General features: G+C 52.9%; 1 protein-coding gene across 6 annotated transcripts in view; it reads left to right on the forward strand.

The window, feature by feature from the left end:
- Positions 1-14,222, forward strand: part of RBFOX3 (RNA binding fox-1 homolog 3) — a 440,093-nt gene that overhangs the window by 144,824 nt on the left and 281,047 nt on the right. The window lies entirely within an intron of this gene.

A 14,222-nucleotide genomic window follows, 5' to 3' on the forward strand; every position in this document is an offset into this window, starting at 1 on the left:
GCTGTCAGGGACAAACCACGTGCCAGTAATAAAGAACTGCCCGTGTAGAGAGGACCTGTACACCAGCAGTGGCCTGCTAACGTGGACGCTGAGCCCAGAGGGGCAGAGCCAGGGGCACCTGGGAGCAGGCACGGAGGGCCAGGGGCCAAGCCTAGTGGCTAACGTTCATGCGTTCCTACTATGTGCCTGGCTCTGCTCTGAGCCCTTTCCTTGCAAACCCCGCAACTGCCCTGAGGAAGTGGATGATCTGTCATTCTCCTTTTAGAGATAGGTAAAGTGAGGCACAGAGAGGGCAGGCCACTGGCTCGAGGTCACACAGCTGATGTGCGGCTGTGCTGGGATCCTCTTTCTAGAGCCCATTCTAGATCTAATGGATCTAGAATCCTCTATGATATGCCATCTCCAGTGAGATGGCGCTTCTAAACCAAGAGCCTGTTTCCTCAGATGGGTGGAGGAGAAGGTCAGAGGCACAGGGTATGTCTTGCCAACAGGAGGCTCTCCTCCCCTGGCTCTGCCAGGCCCTAGGAAACATGGCATGTCCCCCTTGCATAGCCAGTTATTTTTAAGAACACCTTGCCGAGTGGGAAACACTGGTACCTGTGCTTCCCTGAGGGTTCCAGTCTGTTCGGCTGATACCTGACCCCACAGCCCTCAAGCCCGTCTCTGAAGAAGCAGTTCTGTCTCCATCAGCATTCCTAAGCAAGATCCAGCTCTCCCTAAAGTTCAGACCAATATGGATTTGAAGCAACATTACTTTAATCCGCTCTCTCCTAAGTAAGATACAGAATGTATCTAGGTCCCCTTTGCCCTCTCGGCTAATCCCCTAAACAAAGTCAGACAGTCAGAACCGTGGGTGCCAAAGACAGCCGGGAGCATTCACGCTCTTCCCGGTTTCAGGCTATCTGGATATTCCAAGGGGTGTCAGAAAAGAGCTGAGGTCACAAGATGAAGGTGGGCCATTCATCTTTTTGTGAGCTTGCCTTTCATCACCTGGCTCTGACCAAGCTCTGAATGGATGGGGCTGCATATTGCCCTTCTGACTCCATATTGTCCAGAAAATGAACACAGCTTTCACGGTCTGCCTGGCTTCCTGTGGCATGAAGCCTTTCTCAGTGTCTCTCAGCATGGAAGTCTCTGCATTTTGCGGGCAGAGCTGATCCTGCAGTAATAAGCAGCTTGGTGCAGCTCCTTTTAAGAGGACCTGGCTGGCATGCTGGTGTTCCCCCCCACCACTCCTGACCCTTCAAATCCTAAAACCCACACACAATGCCCCAGCTGATGGCCAGGAGAGCGACTGCCAAGATGCTCTTCTCTAGTTGTTGTCAAGGCAACACCGGGGATGTTGAAACCCCTTGAGGACAGGAGAATACTCTACATTCTCCGCCTGTGCTCACATCTGCTCAGGGCCATGGTCAGAGGTAAGGCAGCTGTGACATGTAGGGGTGGGGGCGAGGTACATTGCCTGGAAGAGGGCTGCTGGGCTTTTATTTCCTACTGTGATGTTTGTGCTGGGATTTTTACTCTGTTGTAGGATTAGGATATGTGTGTTAGTCACTCAGTCATGTCTGACTCTTTGCAATCCCACAGACTGTAGCCTGACAGGCTCTTCTGTCCATGGGATTCTCCAGGCAAGAATACTGGAGTAGCTTGCCATTCCCTTCTCCAGAGGATCTTCCCAACCCAGGGATTGAACCCTGGTCTCCTCCATTGCAGGCAGATTCTTTACCATTTGAGCTACAGGGAAATCGTTTTAGGTAGAACCAGGAGAACCCTGATTTGTTTCATGGACTTCAGCTTGTCCTACTGCCTTCAACAATCCCGGATGTTCCCATCTGGGAAGCCGATGCATGAGTCCCCTTGGTCTTCGTCACATGTGGCAGCCAGTCCTTGGTGCCTAACCAACTAACTGCCCCGAAAGTCAGCGGCTAAAAAAGATAATAATTTACAGTTGAGGCTCATTATTTGTGGATTCCATATTTGCAAACTTGCCTCCTTGCTGACGGTTCTTTGTAACCCCTCAATCAACATGAAGGACACTTCCTTGGTTATTTGCAGATGTGTGCAGAACATTGAAAAATTTGAGTCATCTGCACAGGTGTTCTCAGCTGAGACTGGACCAGTGACGCCCTGCCTTCTAGTTTTAGGTCACAAGGTGATATATTTTACTGCCGCATTTTCTGTTTCTTGGTGCTTTTTGTTGGTGACTTGGCTGTTAGAATGGCCCGAGCATCGTGATGGAGTGCTGTGTGCTGTTCCTAAGCCCCAGGAGGCTGAGATGTGCCCTGTGGAGAAAATGCGGGCATTAGATGAGCTTCATTCAAGCCTGTGTTACGGTGCTGTTGGCCCTGAACCCGATGTAATGAGCCAACCTAATACAACCTGTATTAGATAAGGCATCTTTACACAGAAACATACATAAAATAGGCATATATATTGATGTCTCAGTTGCTCGTGTCCGACTCTTTGCAACTCCATGGGCTGTAGCCTGCCAGGCTCCTCTGTCCATGGAATTCTCCAGGCAAGAACACTGGAGTAGGTGGCCATTTCCTACTCCAGGGGATCTTCCCAACCCACGGATCAAACCCACATCCCTTGCATTTCCTGCATTGGCAGGCGGATTCTTTACCACTGTGCCACCTGGGAAGCCATAGGTTGATGAAAAGGTTGTGAGCAGAGTTCTGTGTTTCCCCTAGGGTTGTGTTAGCCATGACTTTCTAGCATGGAACTCCATAAACAGCAAGAACTATCTGCTTTCTTGTCACATCTGCAAGTCATCCGGGTGCAGGCTGATCTGGGCTGGGCTGGACTGGGCTCAGTAGGACGCTTCCGCTCAAGCTGTGGGCTCCTTGTTCTAAGGCAGGCTCAGGCCTGCTCATACGGATTCATCCTGGGTCCTGGCCGAAGGGCAGCAGCTCCCAGGGGAGTCCTCTGCTTGTATCATATCAAGTCCTCTGCTTGCATCATATCAACTCACCTCCCACTGGTCAAAGGAAGTCATCAGCCAAACCCGAGGTCCAGGGGTGGGAAGTACACTCCACTCCTATGGAAGGCGCTGCAGTCTCAGATGGGGGTGTGAACAATTGGGTCCCCCCATGAACACTGCCCAGGGAGGATGTCCAGGTTGACTGAGACCTGGGTCACTGCGGTGAAGGCGGGGCTGCAGCAGAGGGTCCTGGCCCAGAGGCAGGGGATGGAAGGGCCATTGCTCACCGTTTCCTTGTTTGCACCTGAGTGTCCTGCTGTCTCTGTGCAAATACTGCTCCAATAGGCAAGTTTGCTGCCCTCACCAACACCGACCAGTGGAAGGTGTCTGTCTCCTGTAGGGTGACCTGGAGGCAGACTAGGAGGGAGCAGCGACAAGGCTGGTTAGTTAATTCAAGGGTGGGGGAGCAGGAGTGTGCCTGCGTGTGTGCTCAGTCACTTCAGCTGTGTCTGACTCTTTGTGACCCTATGGACCATGGCCTGCCAGGCTACTCAGTCCATGGGATTCTCCAGGCAAGGATACTGGAGTGGGTTGCCATGCCCTTCTCCAGGGGATCTTCCTGACCCAAGGATCGAACCCGTCCGTGTCTCCTGCATTGCAGGCAGATTCTTTACCCACTGAGCCACTGGGGAACAAGAGAGGAAATCCCAGAAACTATATGTTCTGGATGTTTTACTTATGGACAGCTTATATGCATTTTACCAAGCTAAGTGCAAAGTACAGATTTGTAGTGAGCCAGCCTCGCAAATTGTGGGACTTGTCTTACAGACCCACTCATCTAACTGAGAAGAGGAGCCAGTGGAACTTCTAGGATCATCATAATTAGGTCTCCTTTTGAAACCGCATACCACGTTTGCTTTTTAATTTTTTTTCCTTCTGCTGCCTCAGGGCATCTCCCTGGTTCCTCATCAGTAAATGAATCCGTTCCCTTTCACATCTGGGACACAGGGCCTTTGATACTGGCATGCGTGGAAAGGAGGAAAGAATAATTAACAAATTAATTAATTGTCCTTTGTTTCCACTTCAAACAAATAAGGTAGTATTTTGAGCTGAACAGGTTGTGTGGCAATAAAGGGCCATTAGTGACCATTTAAAAATGAATATGCACCTCCAGCGAACAAACACAGACTCCCTGCCATTCTGGAAGTCTGACTTGTGACAGGCTCCCCTTTGAGCCGAGCCAGCTTCTGTGGGCTTGGCCCATGAAGTGAAGCTCCGCGGAGATGTTTATTTTTGTGAAAAGCAAACAAAAGTACTCCACCAGCAGTCCCACTTCTGCAAAAGAATTGAAAGCAGGGTCTTGAAGAGATATTTGCACACCTGTGTTCACAGCAGCATTACTCCCAGTCGTCAAAAGGTATAAGCAACCCAAGTGTCCATCGGTGGATGAATGGTAAAGCAAGTGTGGTCCATCCATCCAGTGGAATAGTATTCAGCCTTAAAAAGAGAAGGAAGTTCTGACACATGCCGAGTGAAATCAGCCAGTCACAAAAGGACAAATACTCTGATTCCACTCTTGTGAGGGACCTGGAGCCGTCAGATCACAGAAACAGACCATAGGTGGCGGTTGCCAGGGGCTGGGGAAGGGGGAATGGGGGGCTAGTGATTAATGAACACAGAGTTTCAGTTTTACAAGATAAAAGTAGGTCTGGAGTTGGATGGTGGTGATGGCCGCTCAAGGAGGTGACTGTACTTAACACCACTGAACTTTCCCCTTAAGATGGTCAGATGGTCATGTATTAAAAAGGGCTGACAGAGACGTCACAGCTGGAGGCTCACAGGAACCCAACCCCCCCAGCAGCAATTGTTCCGCGTTCACTAATTAAGAGTTGGCAGCAACTTTATACAGCATTAATCCTTGAGTAATGAGAATCGCCTGTATGTTTATTCGTGTTCCATTTCACACTCAATATTTGTTACCTAGTCCCTGGATTTTTCCACTGTTTTCATGAGCTAACACCTTTGAGTCTGGTCTCAAGCCTGACTTTAACTTTTTATACTTCACCATAAAGAACAATTCTCTGATTTGATCTGGGAGATTCCAGGCGGTACTTCTGGCTGCAGATACCAACTAATTTCCAGTCTTTGACCCCTTCCCGCCATGCTTCCAGTAAACATGAGTCGATACGCTGATTTCCACAAGCAGCGTCGGAATCTAGGGCTTTGTGTGTGTGTGAGGCGGGGTCGGAGGGGTGGGCGGGATGCATAGGCCTTGACCCCCGCCCTGTGTTCTTACAAGGCAGTCTGTTGGCAGATGAGAAATAATATTTGTTGAGCATAGTGTAGGATAAATCATATTTGTACTTTACTTTAGGAACAAAAGTACTTTCAAAAGTATATTTGATTTTGAAATCACTTTTCTGATTAAGAGTCCCTTAAAAAGGACAGTTAAATAAACTGTGGGTTGGAGAGACTCCTTAAGCACGGGCAGGCTTTTCCATTTATTGGTGTGCTAGGAGGTGGGCTGCCGTCTGTGGGGTCACAGAGTCGGACATGACTGCAGTGACTTAGCAGCTGCAGCAGCAGGAGGTTTTAGGCATAGGTTTGAATCTTTGTTTTCCACGTTCTTTCTGAAATGGTTTTTTTTGCTTCGAAGATGTTGTAGACAGGCTCAGTCTCCTACGACTCTTTCCTGCAGTTGTCAAACAGTGAATCTCCAGAGACTGGGCTACTGTTGCAATCAAGCACCTCCAAAGTCGAAGGCTGCCCGCTGCCCCAGAGCAGCACTGGGGAAACCCCTCCCTGGTGTCCCTGCAGGAGCCTTCTCCCAAGAGCCACGCTGGGGCTTCGGCTTCACATACTGATTTGGGGTGAGACGCCAGCATGGCAGAGGGTGATGGAGCAAGAGGAGCCAGGGAGAGCCCCAGGTTCCCAGCTTCACCCAGACAGGTGGGGGCCAGCAGTGGGGACCACATGCAGATCTGAAACAGGCCAAGACCCCAGTGTCGGCCCCACCTGGCCTGGCCCAGCCCTGACTCTGGTGGCCTCTGGGGACCCTTCCCAGGGTTGCCTTTCTACCCAACGGCTACATGGGAACACGAAGTATGTTGAGAGGGGGCAGAGGGGAGGCAGCCCGGGCAGGAAACTCTGGGGAGGCGGGGATGGGGGTGTGAACCCTGCTTTGCTGGAGGCCCCACCCGTGTGAGCTCCACCCGCTACATACTTGGCAGGGGGAGATCATGTGCATGGATACAAGGAGAGGTGGTGTGATGGAGGGTCAGGCGTGTTCAAGTTGGGAGGTGCTGCGAGGAAGACCAGGTGATTTTTAAGGACAGCATGTGTCATGCTGCTGGGTGAGCCCTGAGTCTGCGTGCCCCCTAACTAGTCCCAGCCGCTCCACACACAACGTCCCTCTGTTTTGCCACCCCGACTGCCTCTCCAGAATGGCTGTCTCCAGAGGGCCCCTCCTGACCTCTCCTCTCCCTCCCGGCCCATCCCCTTCTCCCTGGGGCTCCCCCAGGCTCCAAGTCCTGCCTCTACCATGAGGGAGCATGTGTTGAAGTGTGAACAAGGCCCTTTGCACTGGGCTTCTCTCCCTGACTTCTCTCCCATCCTGGGCCCCATCCTGCCCCCACCTCTCCCATCCTGGCCCAGCCCCCGCAGGGCTGGCGGTTGTTTACCACAGCAGCCAGCAGCCAGCGCTCCCCCTCCTAATCTCATCTGGGCGGGATTTTAATAAAGCCCTCCGCACAGCTGGCTCCATACATCACTCAGCCCCTGAAGGTGGCTGGGCCTTGATGGATACACGACAACCCTCGGCAGAAATGGCATCTGGACAGCAGCCCCTCCCAAAGTCCCTGGGAGATGGGGAGCCTCAGCGGGGAGGGAGGAGATCGCAGGAGAGCCCTCTGCTTGGGGCCCTGGGCAACAAGCCCTAATGAACTGAGATTACACGGTTCCGACTTTGACACACCAGTTTGAAAAATGGGGCATTTTCCCTCTGCTTTTCCCCCCCCCATTATTCCAGCTCTGCCTGAGGGATGAGAAAGAGACTCCTGTGATTCTGAGAGAGGATCCAAAATTGTGTAAGGGGACTTTGTGCGGAGGAGGGTGGCTGCTGAAGGCAGGTGAACTGTGGATTGATGGAGAAACTTGGAAAGCTGGGCATGCTTCCTCTCAACTTGCCCATTTTCAGGGACCATCTTCACGGGGGTCTTCCACAGCTTTATCTCCCTGCTCTCACTTCCCTCTCTGTCCACCCTCCTCCTCCTCCTCTGGCCTCAAAGGAGACCTCCATTCCCAGGAGGAGGAGAAGGTATTGCTGGTTGTTGCCTGGGGCCCCATTGTCTCACTTGGTCATTTGGGGTCTGCTTCTACGCACAGGGTTTAGGAGTCCTTGGGGTCCCCGTGCTAGGGTGATGAGCCCATATTCCTTGAGTCCTTGGCCTCTATGGCCTCCCTGCCTGGTACCCAGTGCCAGCCTCTCTCAGTCCCACCTGTGGCTTCACATCCAAGGGATGTACACGCATGCCGCCCATTTTGGACTATTTCCATTGTGCTTCTTCAGAACCAGGGGCCCAGGAGGCGATGTCACATGGTGGATGTGGCCCAGGGACCTGAAGGGGTCCCCATGGCTCGGCCAGTGGTGTGGTATCCCTCTGGTGACTCCCCCGTTCCTGTTTGCAGGAGCTGAGGGGCTCCATCCTGTTAGAGCCCACGCCACTTTAGACCACCCACACTTGTGACACCAGCTTCAGCTTCGGGGCTTCCAAAACCACGCTCAGCTTCAGTAATTCACCGGAAGGACTCACAGAACTCAGAAAAGTGGTTATACTCACAGGGATGTCTTATTACAGCCAAAACACACCAATTAAAGTCAACCAATAGCAGAGACATGGGGGCCAAGTCCAGGAAAGCAGGAAATCAGGGGTGTCAGCTTTGTGTTCCCAGCTAATTGCTGTGCCTGTGGAAAACCCCCAAACCCTCTTCCTGGAGTGTGGGCAGGCCCACAGCACCCTTCCCAGAGAGGCAGGAGAGGACCTGGACAGGGCCGAGGGTTGGGAAGCCAAGGCTGCTGCCACAACTGCCGGGGACCTTGCCAAGGTCATCCTGGGGCAGTCGACTCCCGCTTTCCTTCCCACGGCCGTGAGCTGGGTGGGAGGAGTCCTGATCGGAGTCCCTGACTTGGTGCTGTACATATGTTCTGAAAAACCTGTAGATAAAAAATGGCAGTGTTTTTAAAAAGCGCTCAGGACTGCTCCATTTCCACAGGAAGGAACCTTTTGTGAAGTGAATCATCAGCCAATTTGTGTTTTTAAAACATCAGATTTCCCTAAAAGCAACACACCTGTTAATCTTACATCTCTAATGATTCCACTAGAAGGAAGCAAGGGGGATGCCAGGGGCGTCCGCAACTCGCACAAAAATCCCCGCACGCTTGGATTCCTGGGCACTTTCCAAAGGGCTTTTCGGGTGTGTCGTCGGGTCTGAATCCTGACAGTCACTCTTCTAGGGGGCTTGCAGGTGGGAGGAAGGTGAGTTGCTTCCCCGCACCCCCTCTGTGGGGATGAAGATGCCAACGGTAAGAGATTCAGGGCCTTCTCCGTGATCACGTTGTTTAAAAGAGGCAACGAAGCATTGTGTGCTGACAGGCCCCGAGTGCCTCTGGATTTCACACATGCACACACACACCTGCACACATGCATATCCACAGGCATGGGCAGCACAGCAGTGTCCACTGTGAGTAGCTGGTGAACTCCTGTGGCTTGCTGTGCATTTTCTGGAGTTCTGGTCTGAGGCCCAACATCTGCGTGAAACCTGCAAATACACAGGTCTCGGCCACGGTGCAGCTCTGCGTGTCCCCAGCTTTCCAGACCTCCCTCTGATGGCCATCTGCGGGCAGACGATGGGTGCGGGATGGAGGGGGAGGTTGGTGGCTGTAACTCTGTGGGCTCCCGGGGGTGCACCCAGCATCTGCTCTCACGGGGGCCGGTTCAAGCGCAGACAGAGCTGCATCCTGGCACAGGAAGAAGCTGCCCAAGGGGAAAGAATAAATCTTAGGGAGCTGCTGAGGCGACAGAAGGTGTGTGCCTCCGACACAGGATTACATGTGCACGCACACACGTGGAGGTGGTGTGAGGGCAGATGAAACCTCAGGTGATAACTCAGCCGCCACACGTGTGTGCATGCGGCAGAGCAGCCCGCAGACACAGGGAGGTGGTGTGAGGGCAAATGAAACCTCAGGTGATAACTCGGCCGCCGTGGGACGTCCTGTGAGCTTGAGGTGTGCAGTGCTCTTGGAATCCTGCCCCTCCCCTGGAGCCTGGGCAACCCAGCCCCCTGACACCGGCTGCCGTGTCACCCACGCTGACTCGAGGGCTCATGAAATCTAGTCGCCTAGCAGAATGTGAGTAGATTGCTAAGTTAAAGAAGGATGCGTTCATCGCTGGGCTGTGACTCGATCTGAGTTGGTTCAGAGAAGGTTCCATGGCCTTGGAACCTGCCTCCCCAGCCCAGCTAAAGGCCGACTTGTGTCTGAAAGAGCTGGGTCTTTCAGACTGGTCTGTCCAGTCTTCTTGCTCACCCCGTGGGCAGGAACCCCTCTCCCAAAGGTTTCTCAAGTGGTCTGAGTGGAGGGGACTGCCACCCAGACTTTGGGACACTGTGAAATTTGGCAGAGCCCCTCCCATCTCTCTACATCTCCACCCTGGCCTGTCCCTCTGTCCGTCTGTTCTTCTCTGTCCGCCTCCAAGGTTCTTGCCTGGTCTTTCATGCTAAGAAGCAGCTCAGAGCTGGGAGGCTGGTGGGGGCTGAGCCACACCTCTCGCCACCCTCAGTGTGCGTGGAGGCCTGTGGGCATGTCCTTCTTGCTTTCAATCACAAAAAGCAGGCGCTGGGCTGACACACACAGTGTGTGACTGGATCGGACCAGGGGAGCTGCAAGGAGCAGCTTTCCCGCTGGAGCACCTGCTATGGCAAGATCAGCCTCGCACAGTTCAGATCGTTCTTTGCAAAGTTGCTTTAGGGTAGGACTATCTGATGGAGAAAGACCTTGGCTGACTTTTAGCTTGGGAAGCATGCCTGTGGGTGGGTATGAGTAAGGAGGAGAGTCAGCAGCTGCAGGAAGTGTAGAGCATCCCAGCGTCTTCTTTTTACCTTCAGAAAATTGTGGTAAAACAACTTGTAAAGAACGTGAAGTTCTCCCTGTTACCTATTTTCAGAGGTACAGGTCAGGGCATTAAGTTGCACTGTTGTGCGACTTATCCATCTCTGGAACAGTTTTCATCCCAGACTGCAGCTCTGTCCCCATTACACACTCACCCCACCCTCCTTTCTGTCTCTGTGAATTTGACTATCCCAGGTACCTAATATGAGTGGAACCATACAGGATTTTCCCTTTTGTGATGAGTTTATTTCAGGTAGCATGATGTCCTCACGCTCCACCTGCATTGTAGCAGGTGTCAGGATGTCCTTCCTTTTTAAGACTGAATAATATTCCACTGTATGGACGTTCTTATCCATTCGCCTGTCAGTGGACACTTGGGTTGCTTCCACCTTTTAACTATTGTGAATAACGCTGCTATAAATATGAGTCTATACATATCTATTCAAGTTTCTACATTCACGTTTTTTGGTTATGTACTCAGGAGATTCCTGAGTTGTATGGTAATTTGATGTCTTAATTTTTTGAAGAACTGCCAACTGTTTTCCACAGTGGCTGCACCCTTCTACATGCCCATCAGCGGCACACAAGAGTTCCAGCTTCTCTACATCCTCTCCCATTCTTGTTCTTTTCTGTATTTTTTAAAAATAAAGTATTTTATTTACACATATATATATATTTTGGCCACACTGTGTGGCTCGTGGGATCTTAGTTCCCCAACCAGGGATTGAACCAGGGTAGTAAGAGCTCAGAGTCTTAACCAATGGACCACTGGAAAGTCCCTCTTTTTGGTGTTTTGATGATAGCCACGCTAAAGGTGTGAGGTGGCTCACTGGCTTTGAATCTAGACTGTCCTGGCTGAGTACGATCCTCTGAGGAAGGCTGTGGGGACGGCCTGACAGGCCACCTACTGCTGGTCTTTCTGGAGGGGATTGTCACAGGACTGGGGTGTCCCCTCAAGTCTCCAGGAAGGACTGCAGAGCCTGCCTCTGACCAGGGACGCTGGCCAAGGAGGCAGTGGGCGCATGGAAAATCTCCTGATGGTGGTGGTTTAATCAGACCCGCTCCCCTGAGCTGTGTGGGTGACACCGACAGGTGAGTTCACGGCGCTTCCTCTCCTCTCCCAGCTCCTTAGCTCTGCACCTTGTGGCTCTCTCACCAGGAGACAGGTGCCCACTTTCAGCAGAAGTGAGGGGAGTGAGCAAGGTGGGGCCACCCTCTCCTCTCCCTGACCTGGGAACCATGCTAGCGGGCCTGGGAAGAAGGTGGGTTCTTCCCAGCCTGCCAGCCGGGTGTGGGTACCGAGCCGGCCAGCCGCAGTCAGCACAAGTGAAAGCCACATTCCTGATGTAGGAGGTCCCCTGGTCCACAGGTAGCCTCTCCAGACTTTCTCCTCCAGGGATGTTTCCACTTCTGTTGCTTTAGATTCTAAAGGTCACAAAACAGCTAGTTCTGCTGTCAGATGAAGGAATCAGCATCCAGGCAGAAAGGACGCAAGGCTTCTGAAATGTGAGCAGTGGCCCCTTCCCAGCCCCGGGTGGGTGCAGGGAGGACAGTCCCCCACTTCCCTGCTTCTCTTCTCCCTGGGTCAACCCCACGGCCCAGCCCCACTCAGGTGATAGGCTGGGCCGCCTGTCAGCAGCAGCAGTTACTTCTGCAGACCCACGCCCAAAGCCCTGTGGCCATCTTAGGTTCTGAAACCAGTGGGCATCCTTCCTGGATGGAATGGGCAGTGGAAACAGGGGTCCTTTGATGCTGTCTCTGCAGGGGAAATTGCAGACTGGCAGCTGTGATTGTGGGGGGTGCTAAGTCACTTCAGTCGTGTCTGACTCTTTGCGACCCTATAAACTGTAGCCTGCCAGGCTCCTCTGTCCATGGGATTCTCCATGCAAGAATACTAGAATGGGTTGCCATTTCCTTCTCCAGGGGATCTTCCCAACCCGGGGATCAAACCCGCGTCTCTTATGTCTCCTGCATTGGCAGGCAGGGTCTATACCACTGGCTATGATTGTGGTGTGACTTTTATTCACTTGCCTCAATGGTGGTGGCTGCTGGGGCTTCTTGTGTGCTGCAGTGGCTTGGGAGCTCTCTGACGACAGAGAGCAGGACTGTGCTGGCCTCTCCTGCTGCCCTGGCTCCATGCAAGTCTCACTGCCAGGCCTTGCCCAGTAGCTTGTCCTAGTCATGGGGATTTAGGAGCTGCCGGGCAAAATGGACAGCTAGCACATCCCATCATTGCACTCGTGAGCTTTGCCAGCAGAAGGGAACTCGTGATGTGTGTTCCTTCCCCCAGGACATACCTCATTTGTTGTGTCTGCTCTCTCTGGGTATCTTCTTCCCCCCACAGCAGCCCCTGAGCCTGGCCAGGCTTCTCCTGGACCTGCCTTTGCATTCTCAGAATCCATGTCATGATTCTAGAGCAGACAGGTGGGACAGAAAGGGTTAACTGTGACATTAAACTCATTTGTGTATTGAGATACATCCTAAAAGGGGGGCTTCGTTTGGAAAGTTCTGTGCATTAATCCATCTTCTTATGGAAAGGAGGAAATTATTCATAATTAAAAAGTAATAATAATGTGGTGTGAAGGAACTCAGCTGTACGTTACCCGGAAAGAAGGAGGGGAGGGTGGGAAGGCTATTTTTAATGGTCTCCATAGCAACAGAGATTTTGTTTACAGTGATTTTTTTTCCCCTCTTGTACTTCAGCGAGGCAATTGCTGATTTGCATTTTATTAGAAAGTGTTGCTGGCAAGTCCCTGGTGTGGACAGAACTAGGGCCCTGAGAGGGCTTGGGAGGGGGGTTGAGCCTTTGCGGGATTCACTGGCCCCGGGTTGGAACTGCATGGTTGAGGCAGCAGGACCTGCGGGATGCTTGCTTCCAGCTGCTCAAACAGCCTGCGGTTCCCCTCTGTGCCCCGTCCTGTGCCGTCCCTGCTGAGGGGGTACCGCCTGGCCCACCCCACCCCACCCCAGTTACACAGCTTCACAGCACCCCTCTGTGTCCACTGCACCGGCTCCCCAGAGCCCCCGGGCACCTGCTCAAGGCAGCTGGGCGGGTCCCAGCGACTCCACCTCCAGCCCGTGAGAGGCTGGCAAGGGCCACTCGTGGAGGGCACAGGGCCCAGGGCTGCCGGCTGTGCTGCAGATGGCGTGGCAGCTGTGTGCCCCATGGAAGCCAATGTGAGTGGCCGCTGGCCAGGCCCCCAGAAGGCGGGTACAGCGGGGGGTGCAGGTGCCAGTGCTTCCTGGGCTGGGGGCCCAAGTGGGCTCGCTGCCGGCTTCCTAGCATCCTCCTGCTTCCCACCCACCACCAGGTGTGGACCCCAGAAAGGGGAAGAAGCCAGTCTTCTCTCTCTGTGGTCATGGCTGTGCCAGCACCAAGAGCCTTCTCCCTTTACTCCAGGTGAAAACCTGCTTCCCACGTGCGGTCCAGCCAGGCAGAGAGGCTGGAGCTCACTGTCCTTACTCCTGGGTGGGAGACGGGGCATGTGGTAGCTTCCTGCATGTTCATGTCTATGGTCCCCAGTGATGGGGCATCATTTTGTGTGTGGTCCCTCCCCAAACCCCACCAAGTCTTCTGAGTGACGTGGGGACTCCCAGTGCCTTTTGGGTTCTGAAGGGATAGTCAGATCCACGGCTGGTCTTCCACATGCAGACTCAGCACTCTCCCTCTTGGGGAATTTGGATTTAGGTCGAGGGAACTGAGAGAGTGCAGCCCTCAGTCCTTAGCTTGGGTAAGAAGGCATCTTGCGGAAATCTGTCCTGCTTGGGACCATGCGGGCAGCCTTCCCTTACTAGGAGGGTCTGGTGGTCTGGGTTGGTTTTGGTTTTGGTCTCTTTCTTTTTGTATTCCATCTGCAGGTGACATTTCCAGGCAGCTCTGCCTCCCCTGTTTTTTTTTTTTTTTAATTGGCAGAGCCTTTTGAGGAAATGCCCAAATTTCCCTTTTCTTGGAGTGGAAGAAAGATTGGGCGGAGGTGGCTTGATTATCTGGCTTCAGTGAGCATGATGGGAAGAATCTGAGTGGGGGCCAGGGGTTGGGGTGCAGAGGGGCTTGGGGGTTTCACCATGCTGTTGGCATGAACCACACCACACACGTGTGCACATCACACACACTCATGCACATTCACATATACA

Source organism: Bos javanicus, chromosome 19, assembly GCF_032452875.1.
Source record: "Bos javanicus breed banteng chromosome 19, ARS-OSU_banteng_1.0, whole genome shotgun sequence".
NCBI lineage: Eukaryota > Metazoa > Chordata > Mammalia > Artiodactyla > Bovidae > Bos > Bos javanicus.